Here is a 17,866-nt window from a genome sequence, read left to right as displayed (position 1 = left end):
TGAGAAATATAAATGTATATACACACACAAATATATATGAGTTATAAGGGTTACATACACTATTTCCTCTAGGATTATTCTTTTATTTTTAGGATCAGTATAGAAGGACACCAAGAAGAAAAATATCTCTCATTTAGGGAGTGGAAACATTTTGAAGATACACTAAAAGAAAGTACAACAAGGGGTTCTTGTACTGTGTTAAGCATGCATTGTGTTGGTAGTATATTTTTTGCAAATATTTTAACTTTTCTCTAAAAGATGAGCAAAACCCCACAACTGGTGTGCACTGTGCATCAACCTGATCAACGCACCGGCTTACCAGGACCTCTCAAATTTTAAGCATAAAAAAAAAAATTCTCACCTCAATTACTTCAGTTCTAAAGTGGTATCACACTGAATCACATGTAATAATGCAATGGACAAGTTAAGAAATAATGAAAACTGAGTTATATGCAGAGAGACTTCTTGGAAATAATTTATAAACGTTGCAGGGAAAATGTTTTTTAGATTGCTCTCTCATTAAGATGAGACAAAGACTATTAAAACCTTCTCTAATGCAGTAGCTTTCTGGATTCTGACCTTCCACATTTAGAAACCAAGTAATAAAAACACCCTAACAAGCACTTTATCTTTGGAGATATTTGACTTTGAACTTATTTTAACTTTAAAAAGACTTGGAAGGTATAAAAATAACAATATAGTTGCCACAAGTTTCTGTTGTTGTTGTGTTGACAAAGCTAAAAAAAAAAAAAAATCTTTAGAACAAAATAAGCAGATTAAGGAAACATCCCCCTAATTTAACTGTCTCTTTTACTGTTTTTTTTTTTTTTAAACAATAGTTTTTAGCTGGACGCTTTGATCTTGAAAGGGTTCTGCTATCTTGTGTGATGAGGGGGGAAAAATGATCTGTTTTAAATGATGATGCAAAAAAAAAGGATCAAAGCCCTGACTTTCTGTTAGCCATAATAAGTTCTGTCTTACTCAGAGCTCCAACTTCAGGCTTTAATATATAAAATATACAGGAGCCCAGTAAAAGCGCTGAAAAGGTACAAAGTCTGAAAACAAAAGGGGACGCTGCTCCTTTAAACGTTTTAGTGCATATGGAGTTTGATTTCTGAAAGAGATCAGTTTAACATCTCCATAGAAACCAGCAACAGATTATCATCAACAGAATAAATAACTAGTCTAATAAATTAAACAGGAGGCATAAGATCTGGAAACTTGATTACTGAAGTTCAACAATATTCTCCCATAAACTCTTCCAAGCCACCTTTAGGGTAGCTGACAAGGTGGCAGCGACACACAGATAAAAGGGAGATGGGAAGCAGGCAGGACTTCTGAAATGAGAAGTCCGAAACCTTCGCAAGAAATTATACCAGCCTGACAGTCAGCAAATCAATAGAGGAAATAAATTCATCAATGAAGTTTGGGGAGAGACAGCTACTGTTCCAGGGAGCGAGCTGCCAGGACCCGCTGTGCAGGGCAGCGCGGACAGGAGGGGGCACACACAAGGTGGACGTGCAGCTCCTGAGAAGTTTCACCTTTCCGACCCGAAAGAGCAGCAGGGCTCGAGCCGATCGATCCGGCCCGCCGTGATTCGGAGCGGCCCCGGCCGCAGCCCAGCCCACCCCTCAAAGTTTGCCGCACAAGTTGCCGCCGCACAGCCGGGCGCTCACGGCGCCGGCCCCGAGGCGAGCGGCAGCGCCAGTCCCGCGCCCGCCCGAGCTTCTTGACAGCTCGCTCGCCGCTGCGGGCCGCGGCCAGCCCGCCCCTGCCCCGCGCCCCGGCTGCCCCTCGCTGCTCCTCCGCTCCCCGGGACCGGCGCTCCGCGGCCGGCGCCGCTCGGGCCCCAGCACGCCACCGCTCCTCGCCTTCCCCGTCCGCGCCCCGCGCCCCCCCAGCGGCCCCGGCTCATGAGTGACGGCTCGGACACCTGTTCCCCGTGCCCAGAGCCTGCGGCGCGGGCAGCCGCTCCCCCGGGAGTCCCGGCCCGTGCCCCCCACCCGCCGCCACCCCGGTCGGCCGTCCCCCCCGCCCGCCACTACCCCGCCGCGCACGGGGGAAAGAAAGGGGGAAAGGGGAAGGAGGCGGAAGGGGGAAACTTCCTGGCTCCGGATGGCAAATCAGCTGCACATTCTGCAAATACCACCGGGTAAAAATAACCTGCTGCTTCGCCCGGGGGGCCGGGCACCGGCTGCCCCGACCCGCGCTCCCGGCCGCCGCGGCCCCTGCCCACCGCGACCCTGCCGGGGGGGCTGCGGCCGCGCCGCTGCGGGCACCGCGAGAAGCGCTGCCGACCCCGGCCCGGCCACTTTGCAGAAAGTTCCCCGGCACCGCTCGCCCCGCCGCACCCGGCCCTGTCCGCGGAGCGCTCCGGCTGCCGCTCGCCCAACTTTGCTGCCGCCTCTCCCCTCCCACCTCTCAGCGCCTCGCCGGGACCCCCGGCTGGTGCGGCGCGGCGGGGCTGCGGTTACCTGCCCTCGGCGCGGAGCGGGAGCACGTGTTCCCCCGTCCCCTGCCCGGGCTCCTGCCAAAGTCTTGGAAATTGACGGGCGCCGCCGCGGCCGCGGCTCCGCCGCCGAGCGGGCACGGCGCTACCCCGCCGCCGCCGCCGCCGGCCCCCCACGGCACCTCCCTCCTCCGGCGGGGCCGGGCGGCCGCCGCTGCCCCCGCTGTCGGCCGGTGCCCGCGGAGGCTGCCCGCTGCCCGCGGAGGTGGGCGCTGCCCCACGGGAACCGGCTCGGAGCGCGGAGCGCTGCCCACCTGCCGGGCAGCGCCGCCCGCCCGCGCAGCGCCCCGGCCCCGGGGCTGCCGGCGGCGGGGCCGGGGCCGGGCGGGAGCGGACGGGCTTACCTGCACTTGGGGCTGCTTTGGTTGACTTTCCAAGTCAAGGGAAATGTGTGTGTGTTTGGGATGGAGGCAGCAGCGCGCATGCGCCATCAAACTTGCCCTGATCCCGGATTTTTCCTCCTCGCGCTCCCCTTTGCTTTGATTATTGAATTTTCCTATTTCTAACAGGAGGGCGGGCGTCGCGCAAAACCCGGCCTGGAGCCCGCCGCCGCCCGCCCCGGCCCGCCCGGGGTGGGGAAGGGGGGAGCGGCGGGAGGGAGCGGGCACGGAGCGGACTCGGTCTCCAGGCAGGCAGGGCAGGCAGTCAAGGGAGAGGCACCTGCAAAACACGGACTGGATCACCCTCCCCTGGCAAGGGAAAAGGCGAGAAAGTGTCCCCATTTCTCTGCCCGCGCGCGCAGCTGCCTGTCCCCTACCCTGCTCCTGCACCAGCGGTTCCTCTTACCCATCCGTCTTCCTTCCCAGAGAACCGCTGTCAATTTTATAAAATTTTCTATTTTGCAGTCTGCTGACCCCGTTCACCTTAGTTCCCTGACACTGAACTCCATGGAGATGACAAATAACTAGGTTGTGTGTACCTCTTCATTCTCCTGCTTGTTTTCGTAGGCATGATATTCAGTTGCTATTTTACAAACTTCTAAACTTCAGTATTTTTCTTTTGCTAATGTTCTTTGTCTGGATTTCACTCAAGTTTAGAACTAACTGTTGTCTCAGATCTACAACTGTAGTATTTCGCAGTTTGGCCGTGCTGGCTTTGCTGGCAGTTGCACACAGGACTAACTTTTGCGGGTCTGGATCACAGCAAAAATGCCAAGGAACAAATGTGCAAGCTATGAGCAGCGCTGTAGACTAGGCTGGTTTTGGGAGATGTCTTTGCAGGATCAGAGACAAGAGTTCTCACACACCTGAATTTCCAACAGGCAGGCATCACATTTCTGCGTTAAACTACTTTCCCCAGCTCCACCTTTCATTTCACTGAGACAGTGAGTATACATTACAGTTGCATGTGCACATTTTCTGGTGGTGATTCCGCAGAAGCATCCACAGAGATCTTTTCTGTCATCCCCTGGTTGCCTCCACAGGAGCCAAGAGAGCCTGGGCTCGTTGGCACCGTGCACTGGGCACAGGGTTTGGAGGCACAGCTGCCTGCCTGCCCAGACTGTGGGGTGGATCTGCCTCCACTGTAGGGCTTGCAGGGTTTGGGCTCCAGGCCACAGCCAGGCAAACCCGAACACTCCTGGATAATTTTGCTCATTGGCAGCAGGGAACTCCGCATCAGCACACCCACACAGCAGCCCTCGCAGGAGCGTCTTGCTCTTCCCATGCGCTTCCCTGTCTGTGTCTGTCTCCACCTGTTGCCTCTTGTCTGGTGTTTACACCATCAGCTCTTTGGGGCAGAAACCATGGTTTTGCTCTGCATTTGTCAGTGCCTTGCACAATGTGGCCCAGCTCCATAACCACAACTCCTATGTGCTATTGCTACACACATAAATAATAATAACTAATAATAATAGGCTAATTCCTCTGATTTTGATGTGACTACTCATGTGAGTAAAAGTGACTCACATACATGAGCGTGTGTGGGACCACTGCCAGGTCTTGAGCTCTTATTGTGAGTCTTCCAGTATTTGGTGTTCTCTTTTGATTCCAAGCTCCTGGAATGATTTGTTTCTAGCACTTGACTTTACACAAGGACACTTGGAAATGTGGCCTAGTGCTGTCAAAAGCCTTAGAAGCCAGCAAACAAATAGGAAACTTCCAAAGAAATAAATTTTTAATGGCTTTTGTGAAATTCCTGTGATTTGGCAGCTCAGGGAGGAGTGGAGTCTGACTCATGAATTTTGAGCAGTCAAGTTTAGGAATATGCATCAATTGAGTTAAATATTTAGGTCCCTGTAAAGACTAGACTTCTACTAACCAGGCCAAACTTATAGTGCAGAGACATATTTAGTGGAAATAATGTTTATAGTGCTGGTGTCTTTGCAAAATCTGAGTTTTTTTATATCTGCATATTGTTTGGGATTTGTCATTCTGTAGTTATTTATTTTTACCTGTTCACAGTAAGAAAGCAAGAAAAAAGAAACGAAAGGGGGATTATTAAAGTCAATATACTGTGTGAAACTGTTCTAATAACTGTGGCAAGTATTTCTAAATTGCTGAAAATACAACCAGCTAGCTTCTTGAGTTTGGTATGCTTGAGAGACACTGCCAGGTTAAAACCCATGTACTTATGAAAGTAAATGTCCCAACTTCTTCTTACAAAAGTAAAAGAGCAGGTCCCAAGCTATGAATTCTTGCTTATGAGGCATCCCTGAAGAATGAAGGGTTGGGAGAATAGGGCTCTTTAATTAAACCTGCATAGTTACTTTTAATTGCATTTACTTACTATTTTCTCTTGTTCATGTTTTTGCATTTCTCTCATCTAGGGTGTTGAACGCAGACTGAATGGTCTTCCTTCTGTTTGGAAGTTTCCTAATTTTGAAGTGCTGTAGAGCTGTCCTAGTTAGGAGGAGCTCTTGGGCGAGTGTTTTTGAGGGGATCCTGTTGGTCACCACAGATCCTCCTCTGCCTGTGCTGCCTGGATGTGGTGGGGGGCTCTCACACCGTTGTGAGCTGTGCCTCTGACAGCTTTGTGTGTCCTTCCACACCACAGCTCCCTCAAAGCCCACTGAGCCCTCTGATGTTCACTGTGCGAGCCCCAGAGTGCTCAGCTCCTCAGCCAGATAGAGCAGGAGGTAATGACACCTTACACAGCCCCTTCTAGATAGAAAGAATATAATTTAGCAAATTGCAAATGATGCATACTTAACTATTTATGCAGCATCTTCCTGTCATCAACCCAAAGCAATTTTACTTCCGTGTTGAACAGTGGATGAAAATGTTCTATAGATTTAACCATTGCGGGAGTTCCTTTTAAGTGGTGCAGTAATCTCTCTCCAGCTAATTTAGTGTTGTAATAAGGCACCACCCTCACAAGTCCTTTGTGTTCTTGTGTCAATACTGCCCCCAAACCAAAAGTGCTGGCATCTGCATCTGTCAGAAAAGTGGGTCTGAAACACAGACCAAGAAAGGAGCAACATGCCCATCAGTGGAGCAATATGGCCATCAGCAGGACGATCTCAAAAGCCTTTTGCTAATCTGAACGCCCAATTTCATTTAGATTTCCTCCAAAATGCGATTTACTTTCTCAGCAAGACCATGGTATGGTTTAACAGTAATGTAAAATCCAACAATAAACCTCAAACAGAAGCTGACTGAGATGTATCTGGCGAGCCAGAATGCTTCAGTACAGATTCAGTTTTGTTCTTGCCCATGGGAGTTCCTTGCCCACTGCTCAGGATTCAACTTGAACCAGATCATGGGATTGAAGATCCTTAACCAAAGACCTCTAAGGAAAATGTCTCTCAGTTTTGCTCTTCTCTGTTTCAAGCATACAACACGACAGTGGAAAAAAAATCCAAAAGGAATCTTGGACATTACTTTCATTTCCTTTCCTCTTATGATTTTCTTTCCTGGCGTTTACTAAACCTGTGAGCCATTACACAGTTATGGTTCTCATCTTCAGAAGTTCCTGCTTGCCTGAGAATTTAACAGTTCAGTTGCACAAGATCATTGACAGCTCAGGTTCCACACGCCCCACCATCTCCAAAGAGGTTTCATCTATTCCCAGCCTTTCTTTAGCTGCCATAGCATGGTGGTGATGCCATTAGTTGCTGTCCTTGGGGAGAGGACATCCTGCACACTGCAAGCTTAGTGCCCAGAAGATATTGGTTCTATTGAGCTACATATTTCAAATGAATTTCGATGGACTGAAGTTGCAGGACATATTTTTGCTATTTATCATTCAGCAATTAGCAATGATAGCATCCAAACTCATTGTTACATCATCTGCTGTCCACAACTCTTGGTTAAAGCCAGAAATTTCTCTTAAGCCTAACTTCACAGAAGTTGCTTTGCTTTTCTCAAAGCCCTCATTTCCACTGTGGAGTGGGGTGGGTGCAGCTGTGTCGGCAGGCAGGACATGGTGCCTGTCAAATCCCCTTGTGAGCTGCTGGGCAGCAGCGAGATGTGAGCATGAGGAGGTAACACAAGTCATTCAGCACAGAAGTGAGCACAACATATGAACTGATGACAGGGCCAAGCATCCAGGCTGTGTCTTTACTGCAGAGTAGAGGTTAATGTATTTTATTCACACCCAGCTCATACCCCAGCACACTCCATCTGGCTATGCTGTGCAAGTGCAGCCTAAGAAAACTACATACCCTTAAAAAATTACTCAGACAAGAAAAATGATGCTAAAACAACGTGAGAAGGGCATGGATTAAAACGCTGTAAGCAGAGAAATACATGCTGAGGGTTCCAACTTTGTCCTCAGGTCACCCTGCTTTCAGTAGAAGGGCAGAGGAAGCAATGCAAAGGAGCTCCCATGGCTCTGAGGCTCATGGCAATGCTCAGGCTGAGATGCCTCGTTCCACCCACTCCGAGCAGGTGACATGCTCTCCATAGGCCTACATCCACATTAACTCCTCAAAGAAGCACTTGATCTCTGGTAAATGAGGAGCTGGATGAGATCTAGACTCACCAAACTACCAAACTGGACTGGCTCAGTCACTCATATCCCGTGTGGACTGCCCAAGAGCCGTAAGGCGTCAGGAGTGACATTTTCCAAACCCAGCACAGAGCAGGGTGCTGTCCAGGACCTCTGATCCTGCTTCACAACTCACTGGAAGAATGAAGAAATCACTCAGACATGCACTATAAAAAGCCTGTGTATTTACTTAGTTTCATAATGGAAAATTAAAAGTAATTGCAGAGGAGGAGGAGGCATTTTTTCAGTTGCAAGTGCAATATTATCCACTTCCATATTTTATCATTGGAGTGGCACAAGTAATCAAGGAGTATCATGTGGTCATTTTTGTCAAGTGCCTTTTTGTCACAGGCAGCTATTTCTTTGCATGTGCCCATTTCAGAAAAAGAAATTGGTGAGATCCCCATTGTGCCCTGCCCCAAATCCTCTGTGCAGAGAAGGCATTGCTTCACACTGGCACTACCGGGGCAAGAATTATTTATATTGAAGAGGATCAGGCTCTGCATTTTGAAACGTCTTTGCTTAGAAATACATATAATTAATATCAGTATGCAAGTATGTTATATAAATATTGAAACCTTGTGGACCTAATTAAAGGTCTAAAGACTGATACTGACTTTTGGTTGGTATAAATGAGTGTATAGAAGAATTTACTCTGCTCGGAATTTGTCCTTACCTGTTTTATTTGCCTCAAATATATATGAAGGTTCAAGCGAAAGACTTGACACTTAACAAGAAATATCCTGCATTTAACCCCAGTTCTGCCCCAAAATTTCCCAGTGACTTCACTATTCCATGTCTGAGTAACATTCACTGGTTCAGGGCTTGGTCCTAAGAGAGACTACTAAAGGTAACAAATAAATACAGGAGGAAACAATAATAAATAATCAACAACAATAATAAAACTGGAATTCAAGTGTGACGTATGTTTGTAATTGTCTGTCTGTGTTAGAAAATAATCAACTAAATAGCAATAAATAATAAAAATTTATATTAACAATTCATTTGTGCTGATACAGACCTTCAGGTTCATTATATTAATTTACTAATTAATTAGGCACTACATCACCTGGTACCTACATAGATTTTATTACACTTTATAGATGGAAAACCTAAGAGTCTTGCCTAGGGACACAGTGAATCAGTGGCAGAGCTGGACACAGAACTGGAATATCCTCCACAGCTCTATGTCTGTTTACAGCACAAAGTTGCCCTGATATTCTGACTAATTTGGTTCAGCAGATGCAATTCTCAGTGTGGGGACTTCAATTTGGGTGCAAGATGGAGTTATTTTGTTTGAGCATAAATCAGTTCTTAATTATATCAAGCTAGTTATATAAAGGCAGTTTTAAAAATATCCTTGTAGGCATCTACATTTTGGGCTATCGACTTAAAAACACACCTTTAATTTAAATGCTGCAATTTTCCTGATAGGTCCCAAGTCACAGCAGTTCTTGAGGTCCCTCCCTTCAGTATTTCACCAGCAAACCTCACCTGCTGAACTGAGATGTGCAATTTTGAGTGTCTCCAAGTAAATATTGGCCCTGGGACACAGACACAAGTGTCTCCCTTTCCCAGCCTGGCAGGACGGTGTGGGAGTTTCTCACTGCCCCACTGAGATGGAGGCAAACCAAGGGCTGCGTGAGGAATGCGGGAGAACTGCACAGGATAATGGGAAACATTATTTATGGCCTGAATGCAGAAAACCTCCCCTTCCTCCCCCCTCGCCAACAGACAAACCCATGTCCAGTAATGACAAAGTCATTAGCTTTTTATTATTTTTCAATAGGATTCAGATGTAGCGTGTCTGTTCCTTACGGGCCGATCTGATGGCTCTGGTCTCCTGTCACGCTGGGAGCACTCATCTAAACGTGCCAAGTGGGTGTGGAGTCACCAGCCATGCTTTAGAAAATTTGGGCTGTACCCTCCCAGAAGCCTGTTATCTCACTTATTAGGGGAGAATTATAATGTTTCCCTTCCTCCCGAGAGGCGTTTGGGACTACAATAAAGGCCCTGTGAGAACTGCTGCAAGATCAAAGCAGGGATCCCATTGGAGAAGTTCAGCATAGTGCTGTCCCTGATAAGACATGGATTTGGGGGCTCCTAATGGAAACAATGGGCTTTTCAATATTTTTTTCCTAGCACAAATGTTATTCTTGAGAAAAATAATTTTTTCATTTGAAAATCCTAAAATTATATGATCCTCAGATACTGAAAAGGCTGAAATTCTTTTAGATTTGATGCTTTTCAAGCTTTCCATCCTAATATTGTATTTCCCATGAGAAATCCCTATTCTGACATGCTATTGCTCACTGTTTCACCACTGATCATTCTCTGAAAAGCTTCCTCCTTCACCTGCTGCCCCTCTGTAACTCCAATCCTCCTGTTTTTCTTGCATTTAATGCCATGGTATGCTTTGTCTTTGTTTTCATGCTTTGTAAATGTCCTTCCCTCACTTTGTATCCTCAACAAGACCCCTGTGTGTGGGTCTGATAACCCACGTAGCACCCATGTCTCTGGGATTTATTTTGAGATCTGCTGCTTGTTTATTTATTTCCCTTTTAGCACACCCAGCAAGGCCTGTGTGGCAGGAGATGTGAAGGGAGGTGATTATGGGAGACTATTTCCCCTCGCTGCTCATTCATGACAAACAAAGAGCAGTGATTGATGATTAAAAATGCATTCTCTGGGCTTGTTTTCTTTTGTTTTACCATTATGGAGATATTATAAATACTGAATACTAATCAATTCAGACCTGGTGGGACCTCACAGACCTTCTACAATCCCGGGGCTTTGCTTTTCCTTATAACCTCTGCGGCTTTCTCCTCCCTCCTTTGTTTCTAAATGGCAGACCTCCATCCCAACCAAAAAGGATTAAGTTAACTTTGGAGGAATTTGGGCTGTCTGGGCTCTCCCCTCTGCCAAGCACCCATTCTCTCCCCTGAAAGGACAGGCTCTATGCTGAGGCACCCGGGCATTTCCATGCCCTTTTTTTGCCCTGCGGTGGGGTGGAAACAAAAATTAATTCCTCAGATCAAAGGAAAATATTTAGGAAGCCCAGAGTGCCACAAATTTGCTTGCAAAGTGGATACCTTGTGGGGAGGAGAAGACATCAAGAAGTCTCCTCTAAAAAACCCATTATTCACAGGAGTAAGGCTGGATTTCTCCCTGGGCATTTCAGTGCAAAAGCCAGAGAGCCACATCTGATTCTGCAACATTACACAATGTCCAGATAAACAGCAAACTCGGTGGCGCTCGCATTCTTTTATCTTTATTCAGCCAAATTAACTGCTTGCTCTTTCCCTTCCTGCACCCCCGCCCTCACCTCGTTCCCCTCATTCACGTAAAATAGACACACACCACACTGGCCCCTGCAAAAAATTGATCAAAATCACCTATCCCAATGGGATGAGGAGATTTCTCTTCGCTTTGACCTAAACTACTACTCTTCTCTAATCAGCTATTTCCTGTGAGATTTTTCCAGCGTTCTGCTGAAGTCAATATGAAATCTGCCATACATACAACAAAGCTGTGGCTGTGTGTTGAGGCTCAGCTTGTGCTGATATCCCCCCAGAGAGCAGAGTGAGGTCCCTCCTGTGCTGCTGGCTGCACATGGGCAGAGCCAAGGTGCTGACGGGGACACCGGGACACCAGCAGAGTGTAACAGCAAGCAGCACGAGGGTTTGGTTGCCTGCGTAGCTCAGATTACAGAAAATAAAATACACTGGGCGCTGACATAGATTTTTCTTAATATGCTTAGAACCAGCCCAGGAATAGCTGAGCTCAGCTGGAACATATCAGGAAGGAGAAGGAAGAGAATCTGAGCTGGGCTAGCAAGGAATTTTAGTCTGAACCATATGGCAAGAAACTGCTGTGTGTTCTTATCTTGAAGCCTGAGGATTTATTTTATGCACATAATTCCCTGATCATCTTGATGTAGCATCTCCTAGGAGGAGGGTGTTACACTATCTAACCACCACTGCTGGAAGTTGACAATCTCTCTATCATCTTAACTTTCTCAAATAATTTTAAATATCTATCTGTGTTTATGAAATATCAGGGGCCTGATCCCATTGAAGTCTGGGGAAGGACTCTAATCAGTTTGAGTAGGCATTTGGATCGAGCCCATAGACGCTCACTACGTTTTTCTTTAAGTATTGTATCTCTGCATCACATCTTTGCATGCTACTCTTCTGTAGTACACCCAGGGTCTTCCTCTCCCTTTGAAATATGTGATTTTTTTTTTCTATTAGAACAGCATTTCTCCATAATCTGTTTTCAAAAATGAAAGTCACTGCTTGGAAGTAATGAGGGAACCTAAAATGCTGGTTTTTAGGCAGTAAACTTTATCCCTCTGTTTCCAAATTTACCTCTTCCCTCTTCTCAGAGCAGCGTGTAACCAACTCTAACTGAAGGGGGCTTTGCAGCAGTAATAATAAGTAAATCTGCTTCAGACTTTTGAGTTGAGCGTCAAGTCTGCAAGCTGCCTTCAGCTGCAGTGTAATTACCATCAGTTCACCAACAAATTCCATTTGCAGACTTGTTTCACCAGGTTCAGCACACAGATTGATCGGAGCCGCTCTTTGGTGAGCGTCTGCAACGCAATGGTAGCTGTACCCATTGGTCTGTTCAAAGGAAATGTTGTTATTGCCATATTTTCAAACATACACACTTTCACCCAAAGATCCTAACTCATCTGGCAGTTTGTTTCAATGATACCACTTAGCATAAGCTTGGCAGAGACAGGAATGCATGTGGATGCATGTCTGTATGTATATGTATGCACATGTCCTACACCCACCCACACCACTTACTAATCCACTGGCTGATGTATTTATGGCTAGTTTGCTTACAAACCGTTGCCCTCTGAGGAGCTCACAGCCCCCTCCTGCAGCCGTGGCACACAGTAAAACCTGCACTTCTGAAAGACTCTTTATGATCTGGTTGAGGCCAGTGCCCTTTCTGCACACGTGAAGTCCAGACCAGACACGCTTTTTGGCAGTGCTGCATTTAAGGTGTGCTCTCCCCGCTGCCTGGTTCATGCACCTCCCAGCCCGTTTCTCTGAACCCCCAGAGGCCCCAGGGACAGGAGGACCTGCCTCCCCTCTCCCTTTAGCTGATAGCATCTCTTCTCTCTCTCCTTCACAAGATTTTTTCTCATGTTCTGAACTCTTGTGAAAAACAGGCCATGCTTGGGGTTACACAGCCCAGCAAAGCCAAGGAGCATCACTCTGAAGCTGGATTAGAGAATGAGCCTGGAACATTTTCTCTAGAAAAATGAATCTAGAACTTGAAGAGAGGAAAATATGGCCAGTTCCCATCTGGATTGATTTGCTCAGACTGGAACAGAGGCTGGGGCAATTCTTCAGTCCATGATATTAAAGAGGTCAGAGAGAAAATCACACCGGTCCTAGGAATAAATGAATAGGATTACAGAGTATGACGACACTGCACAGTACAATGCTGGTTAAAGATACCTCAGCTACTGCTGAGTAAGTTCAGCAAGCAGTGGAAAATTATAGCAGACAGATCACTGTACTAATACAGCCATACTCTTCTGATATCAAGCTGCTCAGGTATCTCTAAAACTGTGAGGTGTACGTATGTACTAAACACTGCAACTGCCATTTCAACTGTTTTGTCACTGTCCCTCAACATCCTAATCTGTAAAATGGGATGAAGGGGCAGGGGGGAGAAGATCACTGCTGCTATATTCGGAAGGAGCTATGAGACTTATTTGATGTTTTTTAAGAGCCCTGAAACCTCAGAGAAGGGCAATTTATTGTTCTTATTTTCCTGTGATCACACTATTCCCACTGGGATTGTTTATTTCTCAGCTCTGGGTTTCAATTTATTTATTTCTCATTGTGCTCTGGGTTTTCACACAGAGCAATTTCCCCTAGCAAAGACTGAAGGGACTATTTTCCCTTTCTGGCTTCAACTTAACAAACGTACAGGCTGATAAATCCTCTTGTGAAAATCCTACAGGGTGAAGCAGGCTCTAGATCAAAGGGAAGAAACATTTGTCCTCTAGTATGCTACCAATATCAGCAGAACCTCCTCACCTTCATAAAATGATCCTTCATAAAAGCTCATGTCCCACCCTCCCACTCTCAGTTCCCACATCCAGACTTCTGACTTTGCCTCACATTTCTGCCACCCAGATCTGACAGTGGCATCTGGCTCTGTAAGTTCAATTTCCTTGTGAAAGACACATCTGAGAGCAGCAGGAAATAAGGAAGCAGAGGGAATAGCACTGGATCCCAGGCTGGCTGGTATGTGGAACTACAGGTCCTATGTGAGTTTGGGGGGAACCCCACCCAACCCCACGTCCTAACTCCACCTGGGAACGCCATGCAGAGAGCAGGCACCTCAGTGCACTCTCAGGATACTAGATCTGGGCAGACTTTGCTTGTTTCTGCTTTGGTCTGGTTCCAGGTAGCTCTCCTTCCTGCTCCAACGTCACAAACGAGCTGTACCTGAGACACCTATGGAAATCCAAAGGTCACTGCAGCACTGTGTGTGAGGGCAGGGCTGGTTCCGAGCAGCAGACACGCCCAGCACACCCAAGGACCTGCCTCCATGCGGTCTCCATGCGATGCACTCAGTCCTGGGAGAAGCTGGAAGCAGCTCCCCAGTGACCCCAGCTCAGTCTGGCTCCTTCTGCATGCTGAAACCATTATTATTATTATTATTATTATTATTATTATTATTATTATTATTATTATTATTATTATTATTATTATACACAACTCAGGAACTGTCCCGGGCCCAGTCCCAAAGTCCTTGCTCTAATTCAGATATCAGGGAAGGTGATAAAGTTAAACGCACACAAAACTGGACCAAAGGAATCAGGGAACAGCCTTTGGATGTAGAAAGACTGGGCCAGTTATATTGCCAAAGTCAGCAGGGTATTGAAGGTGGGAAGTGTCTGATGTCTTTATCCGTCCCCTGGCTCTGCTGCTCATGGCAGCCCCAGAGCAGAGGAGCAGCTAAAGCACTTGCTCAACCAGAACTACTGGAAAGGTCCCAAGTGGTATCAAAGAGTTTTGAGTAACTGTTGAACCATCTGCTTTCGGGGGTGTATCTCACATTCTTAAGATCTGAATCATGATTCACAAACCCAGATAATCCCTTCAGTGTATTTAGGAGAAATCTATGGATTTTTGGTTCTATGCAAACTATACTCATCCTCTGTTATTACTCTGTTTCTCTCTGGGACCATTATGAAGTAATCTGAGTGTCCTCAATTGATTCATGTACTTAAAAAAGTAGATAATAACATCATGGAAATGTGTAGAAAAGGTTTGGAGCTTGCCACTACACTAAGGGTATGTACAGATTATCCCAGGTGTTTGGATTATTACAGCTCATTGTTCCCCTCTCCCCAGCTGAGACACAGGACCTGACCATACTTCTGAGCATTTGAAATGGCAAAGTAAAATACATTTGTCTGAACCAACATAAATACCAGCATGGTTCAACCAGGCAAATTTTACTCTGGAACTGCACCGATAATTACTGTAGCAACTTTACTGGTTACCTATTAAACTAAAGTTTGACTTGAATCATACCCCTATACCAATAAATTTGGTTTGGTGCTATTGGAGACACACTGCTTTCCCGTGGATTGAAATAGTTTATTGCTTTCAATGGTTTATATGATAAAACAGGTTATATAATAGTGCATATCAAACTGTGCCCAGCAGACTTCTAGCCAGATTTTAATATCCTAACTTTGGTTGAAGAGCCCTAAATGTTAAACCTCAGACTCCCTAAGAGCAAACTGGGGTAACTTCCTGTAGATGAATGGAAATCTAGTGCAAACTTTGCCTCTTGTTATTAAAATTACACTCTCTGATAATCAAACAGACTCAAAATGGACTCAGTAATTTTAGGGGCTCAGTGGGAACAACAGTCAGGAATCCTTGTAGGCACTTCCATAAAAATACCCCTATGAGTGTAGCTAAAATGGAGAAAACAATTCAGGTAAAAAATTAAAAGGAAAATTCTAGAAACCTTTGGTGAGACACAGCTGCTAATCAGTCCAGAAGGGCGGGGAGGATAATTTATTGCTATAAAGTGGACTTATGTTCCCTTACCTGTGAATGTTATCATCTTTGATAAGCCACATGCATGCATATTTTATATTTCTATGCTAAAAAGCAAAGTACAATCTTATAATAAAAAAGCCCAGTAAGTACAAGGCCAGGTTGCCCATGTAGGCAGGTGTGTGTGTGTTCATTAAATGCTCCTTCCTCCCTGCCCAAAGAGCCTGGCTTTATAGCATGGTCACGAGATGGAGTTACTGTAAACATGGCCTTCTAAAGTCACCAAAAAAGTTCAGCACCCCTTGCAGGAAGGATCAGTTTACACCATCTAATTTTTCTGTCTGACTAAGACATTAAGTCAGATATCGTTTCCTGCTCACAGCCCATTTATCCATTCAACCAAGCTTTCTCCCTGTCCTCTCCTGGATTACTTCCTGAATCTTTCTGTCCCCTTTCTGTTCTCTGTGTTTCCAATGTGCTCAGAAAAAACATTTCTCCTGAGCTTTTTCCAACATGAAGCTGAACACCTTCATAGGTATCTGCAATTTGCTTTGGCCCAAATCCTGAGACACCCATTCTGTTTTCATTCCAGAAAATTCCTGTCGTAGCCACTGGGCACACTGAGCTTCTGGCACACCTTGGGATCTGACCAGCAGAAAGAGCTCAGCTATCCCATGAGCAGGGAGGAGAGGAAATCAGATTCCAGAGACAGGGGTCAGCTCGCTGTGCATGGGTGATGAGCACACAAAACCTCTTCCACAAGGAGGGAGGAGCAGGAATGCTCCATGGGATGCGCAACTTGTCTGTCCCTGGGCAAGCAGCACTAAATACACTAAATCCTGCTAAACTCCTGTGCTCAAACAACAATCAACAACTTCTAGGCACAGTTGAGCACAGAGCCAATAACCAAAACACTTAGGAAAGGCAAGGAGAAGGATGGTGGTTTTAAAAAGAGCACAGGCTGACTCTGTGGTGACAGAACAGTATCACCAAGTGCCTGCAGCAGAGTGTTGGGAAACCCAGTGGGAATCAGGCCCCTCTCTGGGAAGTGGGGAAAGCTCTGTGTGCTGCCCACACATCCACGCTGCCCACAGAGGGCAACAGTGCCCAAAATATTTCAAGATGGGCAAAATTTATTATTCAAACCTAGCCCCCAGTGAGGGGCAGCTCTGATCCAGACACCTGTCCACTCACAAGTCTCAGTTCAGCTTATTCTCAATGGGTCAGCTTGGGGAGACTTCCTTCAGGAATTCTGCTACTGATTTCAGCTGGATTTGCCAGCTTCCATAGCCCAGAGCATCACAGCTTGTGGTGGGCTGTGGTGGGTGTCTGCTTTGCTCTCACTGCATCCTGGGGCCTGAAGGAGAGGGTGTCCTGTCAGCTCATGTGCTGTGAGTTTGCAGCCCCTTGGATGATCTTGGCTGGAATTTCACCAGTCCCAGTAAAGCTCCCTGCAGACAGAAAGGGGAAATAGCTCTGTGCTCTGTTCCCCTCCTGCACCCAAACATGGTATCTGCATCCAGGGAACAATGACTTAAAAAGGACTTCAAAAACAGGCATTATTTGTCATCTGGAAGAGCTATAAAAAGAAACACTTCTCAAGTAGTGAGTGTGAATACCATTACTTTACAGATTCAAGGGAAAAAAAAGCAGATAACCTTGGGGAGACCCGACCTTCAAACAGGTTCAAATGACTTTACCATGTTTTCCCTTTCTCTCTCCCACACAAGCACAAAATTACATACATGTACACATTCCCACACATATATACTCCCACATAAACAGAAGTTTGTAGACATGTGTATGTCCTCACACACACAAACACACACACAAAACCTCCTGTGCATGTTCTCATGTACAAGCACTTGCCCCCATTCACATTTCTACACATTTTTAAGCACTGCAATGGCACTCTCACTTGTGCACACACACACAAAGCATAAAATGCAAACACAGTGTGATAACTGCAGAAGAAAGATCTGACTTCTCAATGCTGTTGGGATTTATTTTGGAAAGGAATTCCAGTGCTTGTTTCAGACCCACAGTGTTTAGATCATCAGAATATAATTATATGAATTTACATAGTTAAAATAAGACTACCTAAAACCAAACCAAACCAAATGGAAATGAAACAAAACAAAAAGACCCCCCACAAACCAAAATTAAAAAAAAAAATCCCCAAAAAACCAACAAAAACCCTACCAAACCCCACCAAGCCCATTATCTGACACTGGGGCACGTTGTGTGGCTGTTCTCTCAGGTACTCCTGCTTTTGTCACCAGCCACATTTGTGCTCTTTGCACGCACTGGGGGTACAGCCCTCCATCAGCTACACCACACATCCAGCTTGTGACCATGCAAAGTCCCAAAGCCAAGG

This window comes from Melozone crissalis, unplaced genomic scaffold (genome assembly GCF_028551555.1).
Source record: "Melozone crissalis strain CALT ecotype California unplaced genomic scaffold, PUWL_Pcris_2 ptg000107l_1, whole genome shotgun sequence".
NCBI lineage: Eukaryota > Metazoa > Chordata > Aves > Passeriformes > Passerellidae > Melozone > Melozone crissalis.
Note: the sequence above shows the minus strand (reverse complement) of the source record.